This window comes from Cibotium barometz, chromosome 19 (assembly GCF_041138505.1).
Source record: "Cibotium barometz isolate CiBa-2024 chromosome 19, ASM4113850v1, whole genome shotgun sequence".
Classification (NCBI taxonomy): Eukaryota; Viridiplantae; Streptophyta; class Polypodiopsida; order Cyatheales; family Cibotiaceae; genus Cibotium; species Cibotium barometz.
In genome coordinates, this window is record NC_141064.1 from 3,677,634 (window position 1) to 3,690,953 (window position 13,320).

The following is a 13,320-nucleotide window of genomic DNA, read 5'->3' on the forward strand; positions in this document are numbered from 1 at the left end:
TGTTGTGAATTTCTTTACTATATAGAGACCTATGACATGTGTGTGTTGAGTGACATTGATGACAAGTGGTTGAGTCCCTTGACACTTTGCAAGACACATCCAGACTAACACTTTTGTTTGTCTATTTTTATGGATGCAGGTAACAAGACTCACCTTCTCTAGATTGCATGTGTGAAAAAGGGTTTCTCTGCCGAGGATCTGCCTCGGCTTGTTGTGTTTTTTTCTCTCACTAGATCTAAATCTCATCTTGAAGTTTTACTTGAGACACTCAGAGCTCCAAAAACATGATGTATTACACAGATGATGAAATATATCATGTTTCCATTAATATCTTGATGAGTATAGAGTGCCTTTGAATTTGGTATTCAGCTGTACATTATTGTATTATGTTTAAAACGAAGACACACACTCTAGCTACATGGGCTACTCTCTTTGGAGATAGTCCAGATACTCATACTCAAACTTTTTATACCTCAGACGTATACAATTCTCGCTATCATTGTGCTTTTAGCCGATAGTCTTAAAGATTGAATTGTATGCCGATTGAGGTTGGAGCTTGGCTCACAGCCGTGGTGCCCTTAGGTTGGCTGGTTTTAGGGAGTCTAGCTTCAATAGTACCTTTCTTTTGACTAATACTCTGTTTTATGTCTCATAGATTTTACCCCTTTTCAGAGGGTCGGAGATTCCTCCTAACCATTCACCGTCAAAGGCCTGCCAGCATGTTTTGGCATGCATCAACACCGAAGAAGCACAAGATATTATCGTGTCCTCAGTTCGACAAGAGCCATGCCAACATGGCTCTCTTCTACAACTCCTGTCCTTTAATGATTGGGTTAAGCTTTTGGCTGAGCTAGATAAGGATAAGGAAAGTCTACAAATAATTCTCACTATCACTGTGCCTCTGGCCGATAGTCTTAAAGATAGAAATGCTTGTTTAGATTGAGGTTGGAGCTTGACTCATAGCCATAGTGCCTTTGGTGGGCTGGTTATAGGTAGTCTACCTTTAAAAATACTCTTTTTCTTCTCTGTTTATAACGGTTTACATGCAGGTCATCACTGCATTTACCTGGCAACATAGCCAGTGGATTCCAACTAGAATATATATGTATGGCAAACATTGCCAAAGAGCCTAACTTTGGCTTTCATTTTGTGGTATAAGCTGAGATTTCTTTTTAGCTACTCTTGGATTTTCATCTAGAGACCATAAATGAGTTTGGCTTTTTTATTGCTATATAACACACTTACACACACACACACACACACACACACATATTCTACAAGTACATATTAAGATTTTTTGACCAAACAGGGTTGGAATTAGGATTCAGATTTCTTCTACAAAGATTTTGAATCTACAGATAGCTTTGATATAGTGAGTAAGATGGGTTTGGCTTAGGCTGATAAAAGAGAAATCTTAATTCTGATAATGGTATTCTCTCAATGCTCTTGGTCTAATCAGTGGGGCTGCATTGATTGGGTACAGCTTACTTTCTTGATATAACTTATGTTGTGAATTTCTTTACTATAGAGACCTATGACATGTGTAGTGTTGAGTGACATTGATGACAAGTGGTTGAGTCCCCTGACACTTGCAAGACACATCCAGACTAACACTTTTGTTTGTCTGTTTTTATGGATGCAGGTAAACAGGACTCGCCTTCTCTGGATTGCAAGTGTGAAAAAGGGTTTCTCTGCTGCCGAGGAACTACCTCGGCTTGTTGTGTTTTTTTCTCTCACTAGATCTAAATCTCATCTTGAAGTTTTAGTTGAGACACTCAGTGCTCCAAAAACATGATGTATACAGATGATGAAATATATCATGTTTCCATTCATATCTTGAGTATAGAGTGTCTTTTGAATTTGATACTCAGTTGTAGGGTATTGTATGATGTTTAAAACAAAAACAGACACTCTAGCCACAAGGGCTACTCTCTTTGGAGATATCTCTTTGGAGATAATCCAGATACTCGTACTCAAACTCTTTATACCTTAGCCGTATACAACAATTCTCTCTATCATTGTGCTTTTAGCCGATAGTCTTAAAGATTGAATTATATTGAGGTTGGAGCTTGGCTCACAGCCGTGGTGCCCTTAGGTTGGCTGGTTTTAGGTAGTCTAGCTTCAATAGTACCTTTCTTTTGACTAATACTCTATTTTATGTCTCATAGATTTTACCCCTTTTCAGAGGGTCAGAGATTCCTCCTCACCATTCACCATCAAAGGCTTGCCAGCATGTTTTGGCATGCATCAAGACCAAAGAAGCACAAGATATTATCGTTTCCTCGGTTCAACAAGAGCCTTGCCAACATGGCTCTCTTCTACAACTCCTGTCCTTTAATGATTGGGTTAAGCTTTTGGCTGAGCTAGATAAGGATAAGGAAAGTCTACAAACAATTCTCGCTATCACTTTGCCTTTGGTCGATAGTCTTAAAGATAGAATTGCTTGTTTAGATTGAGATTGGAGCTTGACTCATAGCCATAGTGCCTTTGGTGGGCTAGTTATAGGTAGTCTACATTCAAAAATACTATTTTCCTTCTCTGTTTAATGATTTACATGCAGGTTATCACTGCATTTACCTGGCAATTTAGCCAGTGGATTCCAACTGGAATATATATGTATGGCAAACATTGCCAAAGAGCCTAACTAAGGCTTCCCAGTCTACTCAGTCTTCACACATGGTGGGCAATAGGCTATCCATGCAAGTGGTAGCCTATCGCTCCACTTCTGTGGAGCCTATGCCCGGGTCAGGGTTCGATACACACACACACCTATATCTCTCTTATACAATTTTGTTACCTAATTTTTCTAAACTAAGGGTTTTTATTGGACCCTTGAATTTTCTAACCTGTTTCTCATAGAATTTTTGGAACTTGTGGGTTGTGTTGAACATGTTCTTTAACCCAATATTGGGTCACTTAATGACTAAAGGCTAGAATTTCTGTTTCATTCATTTTTTGGTATGAGCTGAGATTTCTTTTTAGCTTCTCTTGGATTTTCATCTAGAGACCATAAATGAGTTTGGCTATTTTATTGCTATAGAACACACACACACACACACACACACACACACACACACACACACACACACACACACACACACACACACACACACACACACGTATTCTACAGGTACATATCAAGATTTTTTTACCAAACAGGATTGGAATTAGGATTCAGATTTTTTCTACAAAGATTTTGAATCTATAGATAGCTCTTATATAGTAAGTAAGATGGGTTTGGCTTAGACTAATAAAAGAGAAATCTTAATTCTGATAATGGTATTCTCTCAATGCTCTTGGTCTAATCAATGGCTGCATTGATTGGGTATAGCTTGCTTTCTTGATATAACTTGTGTTGTGAATTTATTTACTATATAGAGACCTGTAGTGTTGAGTGACATTGATGACAAGTGGTTGAGTCCCGTGACACCTGCAAGACACATCCAGACTAACAATTTTATTTATTTGTATTTATGGATGTAGGTAAACAGTACTCACCTTCTCTGGATTACATGTGTGAAAAAGGGTTTCTCTGTCGAGGATCTGCCTCGGCTTGTTGTGTTTTTTTTCTCTCACTAGATCTAAATCTCATCTTGAAGTTTTACTTGAGACACTCAGTGCTCCAAAAATATGATGTATTAAACAGATGATGAAATATATCATGTTTCCATTCATATCTTGAGTATACAGTGTCTTTTGAATTTGGTATTCGGTTGTAGGGCATTGTATTATGTTTAAAACGAAAACACACACTCTAGCTATAGGGGCTCCTCTCTTTGAAGATAGTCCAGATACTCATACTCAAACTCTTTATACCTCAGCCGTCTACAATTCTCTCTATCATTGTGCTTTTAGCCGATAGTCTTAAAGATTGAATTATATGCCGATTGAGGTTGGAGCTTGGCTCACAGCCGTGGTGCCCTTAGGTTGGCTGGTTTTAGGGAGTCTAGCTTCAATAGTACTTTTCTTTTGACTAATACTCTGTTTTATGTCTCATAGATTTTACCCCTTTTCAGAGGGTCAGAGATTCCTCCTGACCGTTCACCGTCAAAGGCGTGCCAGCATGTTTTGGCATGCATCAAGACCGAAGAAGCACAAGATATTATCGTGTCCTCGGTTCGACAAGAGCCGTGCCAACATGGCTCTTGTCCTCGGTTCGACAAGAGCCGTGCCATCAAGACCGAAGAAGCACAAGATATTATCGTGTCCTCGGTTCGACAAGAGCCATGCCAACATGGCTCTCTTCTACAACTCCTATCCTTTAATGATTGGGTTAAGCTTTTGGCTGAGCTAGATAAGGATAAGGAAAGTCTACAAACAATTCTCACTATCACTTTGCCTTCTTTGGTCGATAGTCTTAAAGATAGAATTGCTTGTTTAGATTGAGGTTGGAGCTTGACTCATAGCCATAGTGCCTTTGGTGGGCTGGTTATAGGTAGTCTACCTTCAAAAATACTCCTTTCCTTCTCCCGGTTTACATGCAGGTCATCACTGCATTTACCTAGAATTTTAGTTAGTGGATTCCAACTGGAATATATATGTATGGCAAACATTGCCAAAGGGCCTAACTAAGGCTTCCCAGTCTACTCAGTCTTCACACATCAATATCTTTTGGTGGGCAATAGGCTATCCACGCAACTGGTAGCCTATCGCTCCACTTGTGTGGAGCCTATGCCCGGGTCAGGGGTGGGTACACACACACACACACACACCTATATCTCTCTAACTTATACAATTTTGCTACCTAATTTTTCTAAACTAAGGAATTTGTGTGGAGCCTATGCCCGGGTCAGGGGTCAGGGGTGAGTACACACACACACACCTATATCTCTCTAACTTATACAATTTTGCTACCTAATTTTTCTAAACTAAGGGTTTTTATTGGACCCTTGAATTTTCTAACCTCTTTCTCATAGAGTTTTGGGAGCCTGTGGGTGGGTGGGTAGTGTTGAACATGTTCTTTAACCCAATATTGGGTCACTTAATGACTAAAGGCTAGAATTTCTGTTTCATTCATTTTCTGGTATGAGCTGAGATTTCTTTTTAGCTTCTCTTGGATTTTCATCTGGAGACCATACAAGAGTTTGGCTTTTTTATTGCTATAGAACACAGACACACACACACACACAATACACACATCATACCTATCATAATGTCAAATCTTTTTTATTTATTGCTTGGGATAATCTTTTTAGTTTAATGTGGGCACTAGGCTATATATACTTTGACTTGGAGGAGTCCCAAAATATAACTTATTGGTTAACACAATTTGAGTAACTTTATTGTTATCATATTAAACCTAACTTCGGCTCTACAATGAGGAGATGGGTAACACCACACAAAGAAGATGATGGTGCCCTTTTTGCTTTTGGACTGCTCTATTTATATGCCTGCAATGATGAGAGGCCACATGGACTGCTGATGCATGAAGATGCATCGACTGAGGATTTGCTATAAATCAAAACAAATTTGGGGTGAGTGGCACACACTCACTAGTCTCCTTGTCTATTGCTTACTCAGGTCCCTCACTTAGCCCTTTGGGTATGTTTTGTGATCATGGTTCTATTGCTTACTATGATCGGTTCCCCTTCTTCACAGGTGCAATGTATATTTGAATTTCTATTTTTACCTAATGTGGTTGCACAATGTCTTTATTTGTATAATGGAGCTCTATTAGAAAACACGATTCTTTTCACTAATGATTACATAGCACATAAGAGATAATTACTTGTGGAATACATTATGTACAGACTACATGCAGTTATCTGATCTCGTCAGAATGGTTACAGAATCTGAACCTGTGGCTTATGTACTAAATAATCTACTTGGCTTCATGATGTATGGTAAACCCTGGCTTACTACAGATAGGGTCTGAATACTAGTATGCTGTAGGTATTGTTAACATAGGAGCTCTGTATTAGGGACTTTATTTGCTTTCATCTCTTATGGATAGATGTTCTCTCGACTTTCACTTCTAATGATTAATGGGTAATACGTGTCCACAAGACATGGACCTAGATATTGCTGGGCAAAATTCTACAGAGGTATTTTTACCATGAGACTTATTTCTTTTGTTGACGTGAGGCTACCCTGCATATTGGATGGGGTTTGTGGATTGGTAGGTTGCTGTGTGCCTCTAGACGATTCTCTTGATTGCACGTAGAAGGTTTTGATATGCTGCTTCACACATTCTGAGATGTTCATCAATATGAATCACATACTATGATGCACATATTATGACATGCTACTGCTAATGCAGTTTCACACATCCTCTTGCTATGATTATAGGAGGTCTCGTCTGTTGCTTTGGCATGCATACTTTTTGAATTGCAGGCTAAGACTGCTGAACTATTTTTTGCAGCTTATATGCTTTCAAAAATGGATTGTTTGAATATTGCTAAGAGCTGCCCTTTTTACATGATGCTAGCTAGCATTGTTCCTTGTGAGATATTATACCATGAGTCTTACTACTCATGTCATAGGTTGACTTGGAGGTACCCTGCATATTAGCAGTGTTCCGGTCATTACTAGTTTACTATGTGCAGAGAACTAGCTCTATCACGTGGTGTGGTTCTGCTATGCTGCTTCACACATTCTAGTTCATGCTTTATGATTCACATACTCTATTGCACATAGTATGTTATGATGCTAATGGGGCTGTTTCACACATTCCCTTGCTATGACTGTGGGTGGGCCAGTTTGATGCTATAACATCGACATTCTCTGCCTTGCAGGATCATGCTTCTAGAATTTTTTCTTATTGCTTGTAGTATTTCAGACTGTTTAGGCTAACTATTGCCTCCAGTAGTAGCTGGCCTTTTTGATAATAGGATTGCTGCTTATCTTGGACTAGCCAATATTGCTCCTTAACATGAGTGGCTTGATACTGTTGGTTTTTGAATTTACTGCTAAAACTTGTTTATCTGCAAGTGTCCTTGATTAGGCTAAGTGCTCACCCTTTTTGGCCAAGTGCCCTTTTTCATATACTAAAGCTCTACTCGGATTTGGTCTACGCCCGAAATTACATGCCGACTCCCTTAAAACAAAATATAAGGGACATTTCATTTAGGGATGATTGATTGTGGGCAAGGATGGATTCGAACCCCCGACACCGTGGTTCATTGCCACGTGCTCTATTCCCCTGAGCTACAGGCCCCCGCCTCCACTGGATCTGTTCCTGGGACCACTTTTCTGAAATAGACTGGAATAGAACCAACTTTTCTTATCAGGGGGGGTAACTATGCTAAAATTGCCAAGTGCTCATCTTTTAACAAAATGTTGAAACTAGCTTTGTTGCAGAGCCTATTGATACACACGTAGCTCTGAAGTTTTTAGTTTTCCAAATTACTTCTTGCATAGATTGTTTACACTCTGGTACATGGTAGGTACTCACTCAGATTTTATAATGTTACACAATTCAATTCTCTATTTTGACCGATTCACTTTTACTTTACCAAAAAGATAAAATTTTATAATTCTAGAATAGTTTGGATGATCTTAAATCTAAACAATAAAAAAAAACTTTCTAAAATTGAATGAAATAATATGAATAATAAGCTTACAGGGAACTTTGTAAAGACTAGGGTAACTTTCCATCAATTAAGATTTACCTCAATAGGCAAATTTCGTATAGAATGGAAAAGTTCTTATTTCCTTTTGTAATTAGGAAACAATCATCTGTATATTCTATAGGTACATATTAAGATTTTTTGACCAAACAGGGTTGGAATTAGGATTCAAATTTTTTCTACAAAGATTCTGAATCTGCAAATAGCACTGATACAGTGAGTAAGATGGGTTTGGCTTAGACTGATAAAAGAGAAATCTTAATTCTGATAATGGTATTCTCTCAATGCTCTTGGTCTAATCAATGGCTGCATTGATTGGGTATAGCTTGCTTTCTTGATATAACTTGTGTTGTGAAATTCTTTACTATATAGAGACCTATGATATGTGTAGTGTTGAGTGACATTGATGACAAGTGGTTGAGTCCCCTGACACCTGCAAGACACATCCAGACTAACACTTTTGTTTGTCTCTTTTTATGGATGCAGGTAACAGGACTCACCTTCTCTGGATTGCATGTGTGAAAAAGGGTTTCTCTGCCGCCGAGGATCTGCCTCGGCTTTTTGTGTTTTTTTTCTCTCACTAGATCTAAATCTCATCTTGAAGTTTCAGTGCTCCAAAAACATGATGTATTACACAGATGATAAAATATATCATGTTTCCATTCATATCTTGAGTATAGAGTGTCTTTTGAATTTGGTATTCAGCTGTAGGGTATTGTATTATGTTTAAAACGAAAACACACACTCTAGCTACAAGGGCTACTCTCTTTAGAGATAGTCCATCATACTCTTTATACCTTAGACGTATACAATTCTCTCTATCATTGTGCTTTTAGCTGATAGTCTTAAAGATTGAATTATATGCCGATTGAGGTTGGAGCTTGGCTCACAGCCATGGTGCCCTTAGGTTGGCTGGTTTTAGGGAGTCTAGCTTCAATAGTACCTTTATTTTGACTAATACTCTGTTTTATGTCTCATAGATTTTACCCCTTTTCAGAGGGTCAGAGATTCCTCCTGACCATTCACCGTTAAAGGCCTGCCAGCATGTTTTGGCATGCATCAAGACCGAAGAAGCACAATATATTATCGTGTCCTCGGTTCGACAAGAGGCGTGCCAATATGGCTCTCTTCTACAACTCGTGTCTTTTAATGATTGGGTTAAGCTTTTGGCTGAGCTATATAAGGATAAGGAAAGTCTACAAACAATTCTTGCTATGACTGTGCCTCTGGCCGATAGTCATAAAGATAGAATTGCTGTCTAGATTGAGGTTGGAGCTTGACTCATAGCCATAGTGCCTTTGGTGGGCTGGTTATAGGTAGTCTACCTTCAAAAATACTCTTTTCCTTCTCTGTTTTAATAGTTTACATGCAGGTCATCACTGCATTTATTTGGCAACATAGCCAGTGAATTCTAACTGGAATATATATGTATGGTAAACATTGCCAAAGAGCCTAACTAAGGCTTCCCAGTCTACTCAGTCTTCACACATCAATATCTTTTGGTGGGCAATAGGCTATCCACGCAAGTGGTAGCCTATCGTTCCATGGATTGATGAAAGAAAAGTTAGCCCAGCCAATGGGTCAACTTAAGCATGATGATGGTCATAGGAGACAAGCAACCCTTTCATGGGATCTCTTTTGAAGACCGAAGAGAAGGCAAGCAACATATACAAGAGGCTTTTACAAGGGTTACTCATGAAAATCTTACAAAGAATGCCACATGTGGATTCATGTGTGGAGGGTAGAAGACCTCTCATGAAGGAAATGAGGCCGGTCCCTCTCAATTACATGGAAAGCAATATACATCTTGGTTTAAACACTTGGAACCAAACCTTGGAGAACCCAAAAGACTATTTTCACATTTCAAGGAAAATCAATCTTCTATGTTTGAAGAAGAGTTGTATGTTGATGATGATGATGTGGTTGAACATGATTGGGAGCTTATGTCATTCACTGAAAGGCAAAGGAAAGCTCATGATAGATGGATGGAAATGCCTAACTTCATCAAGGAGTACAAGAAATTTTCACAATTCTTGGGATCATATATGTAAATGCAAAGGTACAAACCCCCTAATTATCATGAGAATGCATCATATACTACTCCTAAGGATGTTAGGGATAAGATCTCACTCCTCAAATTCAAGGGTGAAGAATCAACCCTACATGAATTGGAGGAACGGATGAACAAAATGGATACATATTTTCAGCTATATCCAAAGAATGAGTGGGATAAAGCACAATTTGCTTCCTTACACTTGGAAATACCCATCAACGGTGGAGACATTTGGTCAAAGAAGGGACTGTGCCACATACTTGGGAAGAATTGAAGAGAGATGAATATGGCATTTTTTCACCTTTGGTTCTTGACTGATACCATAAAGAATGGTATGAACTCTCACAAAAGGGCATATTGGTTAGAGAGTGCATCAAAAAGTTCATGAAACTCTCTATGTTTATGGCTAGACTCAATAAGGACATGAATATGAAGAAGTTTATTCATGGGTTGGACTCCTTCATCAAAAGCGGATGTATCAGCTCAAAGACCACCTATCCATAAAGAGGTTATGAGGTTGGCGGAGCTTTATAAGTTCAAATACAAAAAATCACAGTCCACTTTACTCACGAATGACTCATCTAAGCCACCCATTATTTCTTCTAATAAGGGTACAAACTCTCTTCCTATACCACCCTCTTTCATTCCTAGATTGACTACCATTTATGGAGGTGGAGAGCCCAAAGAGTGAAGCTCGTTTTGATGCAAAGAAAAGGAATACTTCCAACAAGAAATCTCCTCAAACCTTCAACAAGACTCAAAGGATGAATGACCCAAAGATTGATGAGTTAAGAAGCAAAGGCTTATGCTTCAAGTGGAAAGAGACATGGTCACCCGGGCATGTATGCAAAGCTAAGAAGGTTATAGCCACCATGATTCTCATGGATAGAGGAGAGGACCAAGGAGTCCTATGAAGTTGAAGGGTTTGACTGCCCCATGAAGCTGGAGTCACATGAGGATCACTCTTCCATAAAAGAGAGTGATACGTTTCTATTTAACCCCGATGGTTGGAATAATGGTCACATTATGGATGACATGACATTTCAAAAGGATACATTTCCATTTGACCCTAGTGGTGGGATTCATGTATGAGAGAGATGTACACAATTTCTTATGGATGAGGATGCATGGCAACCACTTTCTTATGTGCAACAAGCTCTATTATGGAAGAAATTGGTTTGGCCATTTGATATGCATTATATGGGCTTTTATGACTCTATAATGGAAGATGTGCATTTTGGAAATTTATGGACAGATTTGGTAGAGACACTTTTGGGAGTCTCTCGATGATTACAATGAGCTCTAATGGTTACTATGATGGTAGTTTATGATATGTAGATGCTTTGGCATCATGCTCACGTCATTTGGAACTCATTTTGAAGTGTTTTCATGAGAGATTTACAAGTGGTTTCAATATCGACATGGGCTATACCATAATAGTTCACTATGCTTCAAGAGCACTTCTTTCATGATTAGAGGATCTAGTTCTACGTTGCTCATGTTATGGATTCATGGGTTCATACTACTTCGACATGGCTACTTTTGGAAACTCACACATATGCATTGGAGATGAAGTCTCATGGACTTCATTACATTTGGAGAGCATAATTGGAACCTTCACCACTTCCCACTGGTTTCATTTGAGGATATGTTGAATTGTAGATATCTTGTATGATTTTGAGGACGATCTTTGGAAAGGGATGGTTTGTAATGAAAAGCAAGCTAAGATAAAAAAACATGTAAATAATGGACCATGAACAAGGCTACTATAAATAGGACCTTGGGTTCATTGTAGGGATCTTTTTGTCATTTATCACTTGCACATCTACAGGTACTCATGGCTCCTTTCTTAGAGATGCTCATTCATGGTCTAAGGCTCATGGCAAGCTTGATAGCCATCCTCATGGGGAGAGGTTAAATCACTTAGGCCTTATGTGCGTTCCTTCTTTGCTACATGTCCACATGGATTTTCTTTATTTTTTTCATAATCTCATGTATTTCTCATGTGTGCTCGTCTCCCATCAAATGGATGCTAGAATTGATCTTTTGTGTGTTTGATTCCTTGACTCTTGGTCTAGATCCATTTCAGATTTCTAGGTCTTAGCTCCTACCAACATTAGATTAATCTTCGGTAGATTTAGGTTGATGATAGCAATGGTAATATGGCTCAAAAACAACCCAAATCTAGTTAGCAAGTGTTAGGGACTTTACCAAAGCATTTGACACTAAGGAACCCCTAATTTAGCTCAAATGGAGATAAAGATAACCTACATAGTGATGATTGCATCAATTGGATGCACAAGATAGCTATAATATGTAGCCTAAGTATATGTATTATAGGCTAGAAGAAATAGAATCTGGAATCTAGAAGACTTGGAGAGTATGCTTTTCATTCGAGAAATGAAGACAAGGAAAGCCATCTTAGATGGTCCGAGAAAAGGCCAAAGAGATAGATTTGGCATTACGTGTGGAGGACTCTATGTGCTAGCAAATGTTAAGGTGGCTAATGGAGTACAAAGAATGTTTTACATGGAGCTGCAAAGAACATGAAAGGAGTACAAAGAATGTTTTACATGGAGCTGCAAAGAACATGAAAGGAGTCTCAACAGAGGTGACGATGCAATGCCAATTGCTCAAAGTACCTACAAAAACAATTCAAATTCAGTGCTTATGGGGGTGGGGTTCGGGGTGGTCCCGATTGCATACTTATCGATTTGGCTGCATACTTATCGGTTTGGCTGCATACTTACCTCCCCAATTGTGATTGTGCTTAATACAAAAAAGAAACTCCACATAATTGTCCACTTGATAAAGCATTTAACTGCATGTACAAGTAGGAACTCTGCCCATTGACTTTCATTGAGGATGCATTGGAAAGAGTAGCAAGGTCACAAGTGTACAACTTTCTTAATGGATTTCATATCATGCAAACAAGTACTCATCAATCCCAATTATCCGAAGTACTCAAATGCTGGAGGCTAATGTACACAACTTTTAAGAGGCAACGTTACTTTGAGGCAAGTGCTACCAGGTTCCTCTCAGTTCCGTAAAGTGTCATTTGATAAGGTGGTGCAACAAGGCACAGGATCATCACATACGAGGGCACAAGACAAATCCATAGTGTCGAAAGGTGCTTTTGGATGCCAATCGTGTTCTCTCCCCCATACTGCTCTTATAACGACCAAACGAAGAAGAGCTATATATAATACATCACATCCTTTTACACAAGCCATGCATCATCGAAAGCATCTTCACTGCTCTCACACATTACATTTCTAATCATCCATTGGCCATACGTGCTTAACACGCTCGTAACCTCGCTGGGTAGGTTTAGGTGTAACCTCGCTGGGTAGGTTTAGGTGGCTCTTTCCTATGCCCTCTCCCAACACACAATATATATTAAGTCTCTCTACTTGCTAATCTAAATGGTCCAAATTAATAATTATTGATGGGCTTTCTTGACGCAAAAATCATTTTCCATCACTCTTTTATATGCAAGATTTTGGTAAAGAAGAATGTGCCAGGGTTCGACCAAAGAGCTGCACATTAGCAGCCTGGGTCGGCTAGCATGTGTCCCGTATTTTTTTTTGTTTGTTGTTGGGGCTCTTAATAATACCTTTACCTCATGAGCAGCCCAGCACACAGCTTCATTCAACAAACATTACAGGACCACCCCCACCGTACAATCGGAGTGCCTTT